The 12617-nt window shown below is 48.6% G+C and overlaps 1 long non-coding RNA gene across 2 annotated transcripts; it reads right to left on the bottom strand.

Moving 5' to 3' along the window:
- Positions 1–935: 935 nt before the first annotated feature.
- LOC102021625 lies at positions 936–9002 on the bottom strand. 2 transcript variants are annotated; one of them, XR_001236256.1, is made up of 4 exons: positions 8904–9002; positions 8572–8667; positions 7220–7342; positions 936–1794 (listed from the first exon to the last, which is right to left on the bottom strand). It is a non-coding gene; the product is annotated as an uncharacterized LOC102021625 (long non-coding RNA). The 2 variants fall into 2 exon arrangements; XR_001236257.1 differs by lacking the exon at positions 8572–8667.
- Positions 9003–12617: the final 3615 nt, after the last annotated feature.

The raw sequence follows: 12617 nt of genomic DNA, 5'->3' as shown, positions 1-12617 counted from the left end.
CGAGGCTTGAGTTGCTATTTCCTGAGCCAGGAGGAGGGAAGTGAGCTGTACACAAACAGGGCCAAGGGTGGGAGGAGCCCGGTGCTGAGTTTCCATCTCTCACTTCTAGAGGAGGGAGGAGGGCAGTTAAAGGGAGGTAAAGTGAGAGGAGAGAAAAGCTCAGAAGCTGAGTTTCAATTTCCTGAGCCTGAAACTGCAAAGAGAGATAAGGGGGGTGTGGCTGGGGATTTAGCTCAGCAGCACAGCGCCTGCCTGGCAAGCGCAAGGGTCGTGAGCTTATTCCTGGTAGGGGCGGGGGCGCAGAGAAGGGAAGACTGGGAGAGTGGAGGAATGGGAGGTACCTAGGGCTGACTTCCTTTTGTCCAGCCTGAAGGGAAGTTCCCACAGGGGCCGTGCCCATGCACAGGCAAGAGCATGGATTTTCCAGTCCTAGCGCCCGTGGGCCCCAGGACAAGGCCCCTACCTCCACAGACAAATCCACCTAGCTCCTACCATTCCCAGATGTACATGCAGGTGAGATCACTGGCCTCTCATGACCCAGGCCCTGGGTAGCCTCCAGCTGCTCTGGCCCCTGGGAACCCCTGGCTTTAGGCTTCAGAGCGGGGCAGCTCCTGCCCAGCTCCTGCCCCTCCTGCTGCCCACCATGTGCCCAGTCCAAAAAGTGCTTCCCCCAGTACAAAGGCCCTGTCCCCCACCCTGCCTGGTAGGGTTGCTGACTGCTGGGAAGGGACCCCAACTCCAGTGGTCTCTGCATTAGGTTTCCTGATGCTTGAGGCCCGGAAAAAATGTTGGCAAACAGGGTGTGGTGGTGCACACCTCTAATCTCAGCACTCTGGGAGGCTGAGCTGGAGGAACATAAATTCAAACCCAGCCTGGGCAATTTAGCAACTTGAAGAGAACCTCAAAATAAAAAAAAAAAAAGGAAGAAAGGCTGGGAAAGTAGCACGAAGTCCTTGAGTTTAATCCACAGTACTTTTTTTTTAAATTCTAGTATGACTGTCAAAGGCCAGACAGCTTTCCTAAGGATGGGCTTCTGTTGACCCTGATTCCTGCAGGCACTGCAGAGGTGGAACCGATGACACTGCTAGAAGCCACCACTGGGAAAAGGACAAACTTGTGGGCCCTTAACCTGTTGCTCATTAAATGCCTGATTTGTGCTCTGGAATAGGGCCTTAAAAGTGGTTTTCGCTAACAAAAACAAAAAAACCTGACTATTCAGTTGGCCCTGCAGATACCCAATGGTAACTGAAAGTAGTACAGAGCTTGACCTTCATTTTGTATTCGTATTATCTTAAATGTTGGATGTAGGTGTATCGCCAGGGTTCAAGGAGGGACCCAAGGCAGCGATGGGGACCGGGACTCACACGACCCACAAGGTAGGTGGCAGACTTGCTGACTTCCATTGCAGGAAAAGAATTTTCAGGTTGGGTCAGTAAAAAACGAAGGAAGCAGACAGTATTTTACAAGTACATACTCAAAGAAATAGAGTGGGTGGGAGCCCTCTAGAGAGAGAGGCGCATTGTCCAGTGAAACTGGGAATATTTATGTTAAGCAGTCTCCTGAGCATATGAAAACCTATGGAAAACATAGCCCACCCACAGGAAGGATAATAGCCCATTTTACAAGGTATGAAAAGTATGAGTCTATTGTGTTTTCGTTTTAAGATGGATAATGTAACTGTTCTTTGAATTCTGTCAAGCTGTTCCTTTAAGGTCAGGGTTTTACTCTTTATTTTCTCAGTGAAACTGATTTTCAGACTTCAAGTATCCTTAAGGAATTTCAGTTCTCTTGGGTCTGGAAGGCAAGGAACAAAAATTAGCCTAGGAAACACTGATACAGATAGCCTGGAGTCACTTGGACTGTGTCGGGGAGCTCACAGTCTTTTTAAAAGCACGATTTTTGAATTATTATTTTTTTGACCTCTTTGCTACCTATCTTTATTTATTCTGTTCTACCTCAGATAGGCTACTAATTTAGGAAAATTGACAGAACAATATTTGTTAGCTAGCCCTAAATTTATCTAGCTACTACCTCATTCTCCTGCAAGACTTGAGCACAACAAGACGCCTCTAGCATCATTTTCAGGATTCAAAGGGACATCTGATAACCGCAGGTCCCTGGAGCAACACTCAACAACCTCCCCCTGTTGGCCTAAACCTGTGTCCCAGGAAAAGCAGAGCCCCACATGGCTGAAGAGCCACAGAGACCTTGTTTGAGACAATCACTTTATGGAAATGGAATCACCACTCCAGCTGTGAGGATTCCTGTCGAGCTAAGAAATCAGGACTGAGCTAGTGATCAGCCACGCCCCAGCCCACCACCCACACAGCTGGTCTCTGTCCTTTTGTGAACAGGCCAGTCTGATCCTCCTCTCCAGACCTGCTCCCCTTTCAAACCAAAGCCCTTTTCCCGGCTTATCTGACTGTCCTTGCGTAAGAGACCGGCTTGACCTCGGTCAGAGCTGTACTCCCCTTCATCTTCTCTTTCCAAAGCTTTTGCCTGTAAATTCAGGCTGTCAGTTTCTCGCTAAAGCAAGGAGGTGCAATAGCCGATGACACTGGGAGGGGCCAAGGCGGGACCAGGCTCTATCTCCTTTCTGGCCTCTGAGACCCTGGGCTGGGCCAAGAGAGGAATTCAGGGCCTCTCAATGAGTGATGTCACCGGCTAGCGAGGGTCTTCGCTTTAGCGATAATAGAAACTAAAACGAAAATGACTATATGAATGTACAGGCAAAAACTTTAATTAGAAAGTAAGAGAAGGCAGGGAAAGGACTCTAGCTTGAGTAGCTGGAAGGAGTGCACTCTGATAAGGGTCAGACTGGCCTGTTCATAAAAGGAGGGAGACCAGTTTTATGCTAAACAAACACAAACAAAGAAATGGAAATCAAAAAATACGTTAAGCTAAATTGATGTCAAAAACACTACAATTCAGAACTCATGGATGCAGCTAGGGCAAGCTTAGAAGCGGCCTATACACTGGCCTTTATGCATTAAATATGAAACAAAGCAGAACAGTCCACAGTAATGAATGAAGCACTTGTCACAGGAAGTTACAAGAAGAAAAGGAAAGTGAATCTGAAAAAGTAAAATCAGGAAACAATAAAAAAGCAGCAATTGCAGTGTAGAAATCATGCACACATTGGGCGTGATCCACAAGCACAGTTGTTTCTTTGGAAGAACCAAGCATGTGTGTAAGTGTGGAAAAACGAGTCAAGGAACAAAGAGGAGAGAAATGCCTTTAGGAACAATGAACAGGGCCGGGGATTTAGCTCAGTGGCACAGCGCCTGCCTGGCAAGTGGGAGATCATGCATTTGATTCCCAGTGCCAAAAAAATAAAAAGAACAATGGACAAAGATGAGTAGCAACAGAAGTCTAAAACGCTACAGGGGGTTTCACAACTTTAACGGAGAAAATTGGGAAATTCAAATGCAAGCAGTGTTATTTATTAAAAGCTTACGGAGTGACACAAGAAAAACACTCGAGTTTTTAAAACATTTCACTTGGAAATTATTATCAATTCACAGGAACCTACAAAGACAGCGCAGCAAATTCCCCGTGTCTTATCCCTGCCCCCCAGCAATGACAGATGACAGTGACATCTTCCATTTTGCACTACTGTGTGGCCAGAGTGGACTGACACTGATGAGGGGTCACTGTGCCCGAGAATGGAAACCGCAGTGCAGCAGCCCCAGTACTTGCACCCCCAGCTGCCCTGTGGTCACAGCTGCCCCTTCCCCACACTGCTCGCTCTGGCAATGTCTACCCGGTCTCAGGTGGACCGTGTTGTTGCATTCGGAACGTTACTGGATGCGCGTCATGCAGAGTGGCCTTGGAGACTGACTCTTCACACAGCCTAAGCCCTCGAGGCCCCGAGGTTAGCCTTGTGTTGAATATCACTCCCCCCATGGGCACACACCACTGCTTCACCCGCAGGTATCTAAGCGCTCCCACGCCATCCATGAAGGGATGTCCTTTCCTCACGATTGCTCTTCCACTTGTGTGATGTTATTTCTGACCTCAGCGCTCGGTCTCTATCTCTTCTGTGCACACCCCTCAGTGTCTAGACTGGATGGAGCTACCTGCAGGAGGACCAAGGCCCGCCCTGTGAACCAGCCCCTCCCCCACCAGGCCCAGGCCCTCTTCCATCCTTGTAAAACACTAAGTATGTCGTTCGCTCCTTCCCCCTCAACCCTCCCCATTTCTCCTCCCTCTCCTTTTTCCCTCCCCCTCCCATTCCCCCCCCCCCCCCGCTTTCGGGGGTCATGAGGTCTGAAGAAGGACAAGGACAGGAGCCTCTTATGAGAGGAAGTTTAAGAGAATGACTTGGTGGGGGCAGGAGGACAGGCCCTGGAGAGCAGTGAGGGCAGGTGGGGAACAGCCAGCAATGCTGCCTTGTTCTGCAGGGCAAAGGGCGTCTTAGGGCTGTTGCCAGCGAAGGCTTCTGCTACCTGTCTGTCACATGGGAGAGACACCAGGAGAGACACTGAGTGAGTGTGACAGCCCCACAGCTTTCGAGGGTACAAGCTTGCAGCTGACCCTCCACTGTCCCTCTGCCCCTGTGGGCTGGTGTCGGAGGAACAGGGGTCCTGCTCACTCCTCTACTAGGCCCTCTTTTGGACAAGTTTCTTCCCCTTTTGTTTTAAACAATGTAACTTTGTCTTCTCGGGACTTTGTAGGCCCAGTGGTCCCACTCAGGCATCATCAGGCCACATCCTATCCTGGGGCAAGACTCACTGGCCCCTTGGGTGTGCTGTGGGAGTTCCTCACCCTGGACACTGCCCAATTCCTTCCTGGCACTTTGCAATTGGCCCTCAGCAAAGATGGACGTTCCTCTGCGCACCTCAGTTGGCTTCACTTTCAGCCACATCTCCTTGCCACCAGCTGGAGAAAGCGCTGGCTTTCTGTGTGCCCCTGAAAGCAGCAACCGTTTTCCCCAAACACTGCACCGATTGGTGCACCTTGGACATCTTCCTAAGGTCAGGCAGGGCCTGATGCCTGCCCTCAGCCACCCACATCCAAGGAGTCTGTATTCACCACCTATGCTTGGGGTTGGGGGGGTGGTCTGTGATGGCAGTTTACCCTCCTTATTCACTCTCAGATATTTGGATCAAGCAAACAAAAACTACAAGACACCCAGTTAAATCTGAATCTCAGAGAAACAACAAGTAATTATTTTTACTAACATTTGGGACACACTTAGGCTAAATATTTACTTATTGTTTATCAGAATTCATCCCCGATTGGGGTCACCGAATCCAAAGAGACAGAGCAGTGGCTGGACAGCGGCTGTCCCTCTGTGTGACGTCACAGGGATGGTAGTATCCAGCACAGGCTGGCTAGCATGGGAAGCCAGGACATGTCACATGCCCATAACTCCTCTCTAACCCAGCCCTGAGCCTATGCAGTGGGTGGTACACACCTCCAGGTGACACTAGGCCAGTAGGGCAGGGCCTGCTCACCATTGAGAGCACCTCCCAGCTGACCCTTCCTGTCCCTGTTCTCCCAGCCCCGGAAGTGCGCATGGGAGATTTGATGGACCCGTTCTGTGCCCCAAGCATCAGCCCTGAGGGAACCCCTCCCTCCTACCACCAAGAGGCACCTCTGCCCCAAGCTGGGCCAGCCCCGAACCTCAGCCAGAGGGTAGACATGGCGGGTGTGGGAAAACTCAACCTGGCCCCAGTGATGTCTCTACTGGGATGGCTCTTGGAGCCACATGGTAAGAGTTTTGATGGAAAGGCAGAGAACTAGATGCTGGATGGACCCGTCCCTGGCTGGCCATCCATGGTCTAGGAATATCCCCTAAGGCCAGGGTGCTGGCCAGTGTGTTGTGGGGACTTTGGCAGGGGCAGATGACAAAATGAAGCTAAGACCTAGTTGTGGGTGAGCAGAGGGATTCTTTAACTTCAGAGGGAGGGGCAGCCCAAATGTGTGAGACAGCACTGACCCAGGGAAGTAGAGGTGTAGGATGGAACCTTGGACTCTGGCCCCTATTCCAGAGCTCTCTGTGCCCCCGGGGCCCAGATTAGCAAGCAGCAGAGCCTAGACTGAGGCAAGGCTGTAAAGGAAGATGGTCTTGCAGGGAACGTAGGTTTGAAGGCCATGGGCAGAGAGACAAAGCAAGGTCACACAGGTGCCCTACCCATCCAGGGGACTCACAGGGTCAAAACCAGCCCACTACCCTGGGCCCATGGCTAAAAACCACTCCACAATTGTTTTAACTCACTGTGAGTGGTCTCAAAGGAGGAGCCTGGTCCAGCTGAGACAAAGCCCAAGAGCAGAAGGGACCAGAGAGAACCTCACAGCAAGACCCAGAGGAACGCTGACCCCAGACTGAACAGGAGGCCCCCCACCAGGGTCCAGGCATTGCCCCTCACCAGGGCCCCAACATTGCAGAGGTCCTTCATGCAACAACTAATTCTCAAATTGATTTCTTTGCCAGCCAGCATCACACTGAAGTGAGACTTCTCAGGGCAGACAGGAAGGCATAGCTTATCTTTGTATGATCTTGGATCCTATAAGAAAGTGAGATGACCTTAGGATCCTGTGCAGGGACTGCTCATACAGCTCAGCACTCCATGACCTGGAGCTTTCACGACCCAAGTCCAGATGGCCAGGAGAGAACCTACCTATACCCTCTGACTAAGGACCACTGAGGTACAGAGCCCCCATGGGCTCCAGCTCTTCTTTCAGACAGTCCCACCAGGATCCCAGGGTGTGGAAGGTAGGCAGGTTGTGCTGGGGATGGGGTTCCACCTGCCCTGTCACTCTGAGGATGTGCCTAGGACAGATGCAGTCCAGGGAGCTGAGTGTGCCAGGTTTCCTCTCCACCCTCTCGAAGGCCTGGCGTATATTCCACCATTCTTGAGTGATTCCTCTGGCTTGTAATCTGCCTCTGAGTTCCTCCAGCAGGTGAAGTAACTCACTAAAGGCTCACAGCCCGCCCCTTGCCTCAAGCTGGTGGGCTCCTTAGCATGAAGTATGGGCAAGCCCGAGAAGGCTGCAATGAGTACCGTAAAGACTTCCAGGAAGTGAGACAAGGGTGCTACTGGTGTGCTAGGAAGGAAGTGATGATTTCCTCAGCAAGAGGCACAAGACATACCCTAGAACCCCCACGCCTGGCCCCAGAGTGCTGGGTGGGTTGAAGGAAGGTCCTTGGTCCACAATGAGTTATTCCTCCAAAGGGCAACCCCTCCCTGGCTCCACCCACGCTGGAACTTACCTATAGTGGTGCTTGCCTCTTCAGTGACGCAGACTCCATTCTTTCCATGGTAGGAGCACATGGTCTGCTCACAGGAGTCTACAATGGTGTAATTTGGGCATTGGTAGCAGCGCAGACCTTGGGCTGGGGAGAAGACAAGCTTATGAGTCCCCAGAAGTGCCTCTCTTCAGAGCCCCCAGGGGTGTCTGCAGCCCACAGTACCCCCACACTGCACTGTTCCAATGTGCCTGAAGCCTGGGAGGACACAGCAGGGCTGCTCCAGGTACAGCTGTCCAAATGCTGTGGGCTCTGCCAGGTTCAACCGACCCGACCCAAGGCATCTGCAGGTGACATCTATGTCACGGAGGAGGGACCCAGATCCCAGAGAGTCATCCTACTAGGTTGTCCAGTCACCACAGCCTGGGTGGACACCCTCACATTTTTGTTGAATGGGTGGATGAGGGAATGGATGCTGGGGGCCTAGAGAGGGCTCTCTGGCCCTTGGCTCTGTCCCCAGTGCTGGCCCTGGGGTCAGTTCAGGGCCTTTCTCTCTCCTTCCCTTTCTGGCCTGTGGCTGTTAGCAACACCTATAACCGGGCTCTCCAGACACCAGGAACCATACCAGGCCACCATCCACAGCGGAGCTGCAGCAAGGTGGTGGTCAGATGCTCCCGAGAGCTCCAGGGTAGTCTGTGGTACTGGACAGTTGCAGCATTTGTGTCCTCGGGTGGGGGAGAGGGGGCAAGAGGTGTGCCCCTTATGTGCCTTGATGTGGGCCTGGGCAGGCGAAGCAGGAAGGGAAGGCCAGAGGCCTGCAAGGTCAGGCCAAGGTGGAGCCGAGGAAGCCAGAGACCAACCTGGCGGCCAGGCTGCAGGGGGAGGAGGCCCCAGGAGGCAGGAGGCCATTATACCTTCCATGCAGGATCTACAGAGAAAGGACATGCCCAGAGGCTGGAGTGGAAGCCGGTGAGGGAGAAAAGCCTGAAGCCCCAGAGCTGGGGCTGATTGCTAGTGGCTGGAGGAAGCAGGGCAGGCTCAGTGTGCTGCCCTGCCTACTGCCCTACCCTGGGGCAGGAAAGCACTGCCCAGGCCATTTGGAAGCATAGCTGTGCTCACTGTGCCCAGCTCAGCAAACCCATGCACGCTCACACACCCACCCAAGCCTCACATCCTGATAACACAGGGTCCGGAGCCCACCCTCTGCCACATGCACTGCCACCAGACACACGACCCAAGCCACAAGATGTGCCACAAGCAAGAGCATACGGCTCAGCACATCAGCACACAGGGCAGGAATGGGGTCCCAGCAGGCCAGCACCTACCCCACCGGGGCCAACCTGGGGCACCAGGAACACACTGGAAAAGCAGTATACCTGGAAATCCCTCCTGTCCCCTCATCTGTCTCTGCATGTAGCAGGGCCACCAGCAACACCAGGGCAGTGGGTTTCATGACTTGGAAACCATTCATCCTAAGGTGAGGGGTATATAAGAAAACTCCTGTAGACTAGAGCAGCCACTCCCACCCTTACCCCCATGGCGCATCTCCCAGATGGGGTCAGGAAATGCTGGGCATCCAGTTCTTCCTTTCCCACTTTCCATACAGCTCTGAGAGGCATAGGGGAGCTCTGTCTCCTTCTCCTACCCCTATCCTCACCAGCCCCTCTGAATCTTGGCCCCGAGAGTCCTTCCCAGTGCCCTAAGCTACCTTCAGTCCTGAGTGCTCCCTCCTCAGCCAGCCACCAGCAGCCCCCGTCTTAACCCATCTCTCCTCCTGTCCTCGCTCTGGCCAGCCTGGCAACAAGTAGCTAAGGCGCAGACAGGAAGTAGAACTGAGGCAGGAAGTACCTCAAACTTACCCCGTGCAACAGGGGCGGGTTTCCTATTTGCAGTTCTCCTATTCCCTATTTACACTTACTGCTCTTCCCGAGCTCTTGAACAGAAACTAGCAGTGTCACATGCTTCATGCTCTAAGCAGGCTGGCCACAAGGGGTCACACAGGCCTTCCCTACCCTTTGGCACAAGTGTGCCGAGCAGCGGCAGGCACAGATGGGTGAGGCACACCTGCACTATGGTATTGTTTCTCTGACTTCTTTCTTGGTGAGTTCTTTATTGATGTATTGAAATGCCCTTGATTTTTTTGTGTTGATTTTGTTTTATCTATCGATTTATTTATCATCTATCTATCTATCTATCTATCTATCAGTCTTTTTGAGACAAGGTCTCTCTGTGCAGTTCAGGATGGTCTTGAACTCATTTTATAGCCCAGGCTGGCCTTGAACTCGCAATGATCCTCCTGTCTCAGCCTCCCGACTGATGGGATTAAAGGTGTGTGCCACCATGCCTGACTTTTTGTGTTGCTTTTGTATCCTGCTAACTTGCTAAATTTATTAGTTCTAGGAGTCTTTTTGGTGGAGTATTTTGGGACTTCTATGTTAAGATCATGTCATCTGTAAATAATGATAATCTAACTTCTTCCTTTTCTCCTGTGTGTGAATTGAAAGTCAGAGTTTATTGAGGTGTTGCATGTGGGTGTGGGTGTGGATGTGTGTTTTGTTTTGTTGTTATGTTATTAAGAGGGCAGAAGACTAATTTTGTCATCAAAGCACATGAACATGAGTCTGTCGGGTCCACATTTATTCTTTAGGGTATTTCTGTTGATGAAGCATTAATTTTATGAGCTTTATTACGTTAAAGAATGACTACTTAACAGGATGAAAATCACAAAAATAAACTATTGAGTTTTTACTATTTATTGTTTATTTTTAAAAACATCAAAATTTTCAACATTGACTGATTTTTGGTGTACAAAGTCGGAAAAAGAACATCAGAAATAAATTCCTATATGAACTACAATGAAATACCAATATCATTCTACAAAAAATAATCCTTACTTCAGTTATCACACCTAAGGCAGCCTGTACACATGACATCAGCACGTTCCACACACACGCATCGCTTACGCTGACAGCACAGGTCTTTTGCTTTCCAGGCCTTTTTGTGGGACATACTTGACATCTCAGTGGTCATGCTGTTTTGTCAGGAGGTTCTTATTATATTACACAGTGTGTAGTTAGCAGGAACATAAAATGTCAATTAAAATAAATTATTAAATTCTTAATATCTATTGTGCATTTAGAATAGACATGAACATTTTCACGTCAGCTGTGTATTTGCTTACGCACCCTAAAAGATAACATCAGAAATAAATTTCTATGTGAACTACAATGAAAACACTAATAGAGCCTTACCAAAAATAAGTTTTCCTTCTACTGTCACACCCAAGGCAGTCTTCATACATGACAGCTGCATGATCCATGCACACATCTTGCTTACGCTGACAGCATGTGTGCTTAGCTTTCCTTTTCTATGTGGCAGTCTTGTCACCTCTAGTTTCCTGTTTTGTCAGGAGCTACCTACTATCTTGTACAACATGCACCTAGCAGGGAAATAAGGCATCAGTAAAATAAAATATCAAATATGTAACAGGTGCTTAGGATAGACATCAACATTTTCACATCAGCTGTTTACTTGCTTACAAAACCTAAAAGATAACATCAAAAATTAAAATTTATGGGAACTACAATGCAAATACAAGAGTCTACCATGGAAATAAGCTTTGCTTCAGCTGTCACACACAAAACACTGTCACTCATGACAACTGCATGCTCTATACACACGTCTTGCTTACACAGGTAGCACGAATGTTTTGTTTTTCTGTACTTTCCTGTGAGGCACAGTTGACATCTTTTTTCTTTTCCTCTGGTTGTAGTAGGGCTTTGTGATGCTTCGCTTGCCTGTTCACCTATCGGCTCACCAATGTGCTCCACAATTTTTTGCGTAGTCCCCTGGGTAGAAACATTTTGTTTTGTTTTGTTGTTGTTGTTGTTGTTTTTGTTTTTTTCTGGTACCGGGAATTGAACTCACTACCTTGTGCTTGCCATGCAGGCACTGTGCCGCTGAGCTAAATCCCCAGCCCCAGAAACATTTTGTTTTTCCTCTGCTGTAAAATGATCTCTTATGAGCTCCAGTCCCAAGCCTCTAAGAAAATTTCTCTGTGATATTTCACACTTATTATTTTCTTTGTAAACTGTCAAACTATTTATCCACACATGTTTAGGATCAAGTACAACACAACCATTGGCCAATGCTGCATGTTTCAAGTGATATCACAGATGCTATATGACTCATCAACAACATCTATTCCACACTTAGCTTTGTTGCTGAAAGTTTCCATCTAAGACTTCTGTTTTATCAAGGTTTTCTATCAATATTTCCATCATGGTGTAATGTTGACATCAGCAGTACTAGTTTGATTTTTTTTGCCATATATGAAGCCAATGTTATATCTTTCTGAAACCCAAAGATAGTACTGTACAATTCTCTGTTTTTGAAATTGCAACGTTTCATTTGGAATTTCTGTGTTGTTCCCATGTGTAGTTCCTGTGTTGGTCAATTTGTAGTCTATTAGAAAATGTAACATCAATTGGAAACCAGAAAACCAGCTGTCAGATGTCATAATCCCATTCATTTGGGAGACGGAAGCAACAAGTCTGTTCATCACATCATTCAGTTTATTACTATACAAATAAGGACCTCATAGCTGAATTCTAGGATAACTTTCTAAATTGGAAGAATGATGTCTTTGCATCTTCAAGGGCATAACTTTTTATGCCATATTTTGACCCATCATTTTTCCATAAGTCTTTTACATTCCTGTGATCACAATGAGAAATCCATGCTAAATACAGCAGACCTGCTAAATACAGCAGCCAGGAAGAGCCACTAACCCTATCAGTGCTTTCCGTTCAGCTAGTGAGGTGTCATAAAAAATACATTTTTGAATATGGCTATTGGTGTATACAGAACATTTTATTTGCACTTCAGCCTTTGTGTATTTCATAGCATCTTGTGGCGTTTCATCTGTTACAATTTCCAACACGGAATGGAAGTGCTAGCATTCTGTCCACCCCTGCCAAGACCTTCACTCTGCTTTCAGACCTAGATCTAACATTGGATCATTCAATTTAGTTGTGTGGCCATTTTAAAACATTTTGCATAGTCAAAGATGTATGCACATTGCTATTTTCTTCCGCATCTGAATCGAGGTCTGCATTCCCTGTGTCTGTATCAGTTGATCCTTGCTCCATTCCGCTGTCAGAGAAACCTTGGCTTGCATGGCCAACGTCAAAGTCATGATCGTCATCATCATACACCCCCACACTCTTCTGCTATGAAAGCATGTATTTTACCGTGATGGAACATCTTCATCATCCATGCATAAGTAATCGATGATTCACTTTTGACCTCCTCCGAACCTTGAAAATCTGTTTTTTCATGAGCCATTGTACTGAATTGAGCTACTTCTACCAGAAAAGTCAAAAGAAAACTTTAAAGCAAAACAAATCCTAGAGTGCTAGAA

This window comes from Chinchilla lanigera, unplaced genomic scaffold (assembly GCF_000276665.1).
Source record: "Chinchilla lanigera isolate Chin_1 unplaced genomic scaffold, ChiLan1.0 scaffold00053, whole genome shotgun sequence".
NCBI lineage: Eukaryota > Metazoa > Chordata > Mammalia > Rodentia > Chinchillidae > Chinchilla > Chinchilla lanigera.
The sequence above is the reverse complement of the archived record's forward strand: the minus strand, read 5'-3'. Positions and strand labels throughout refer to the sequence as shown.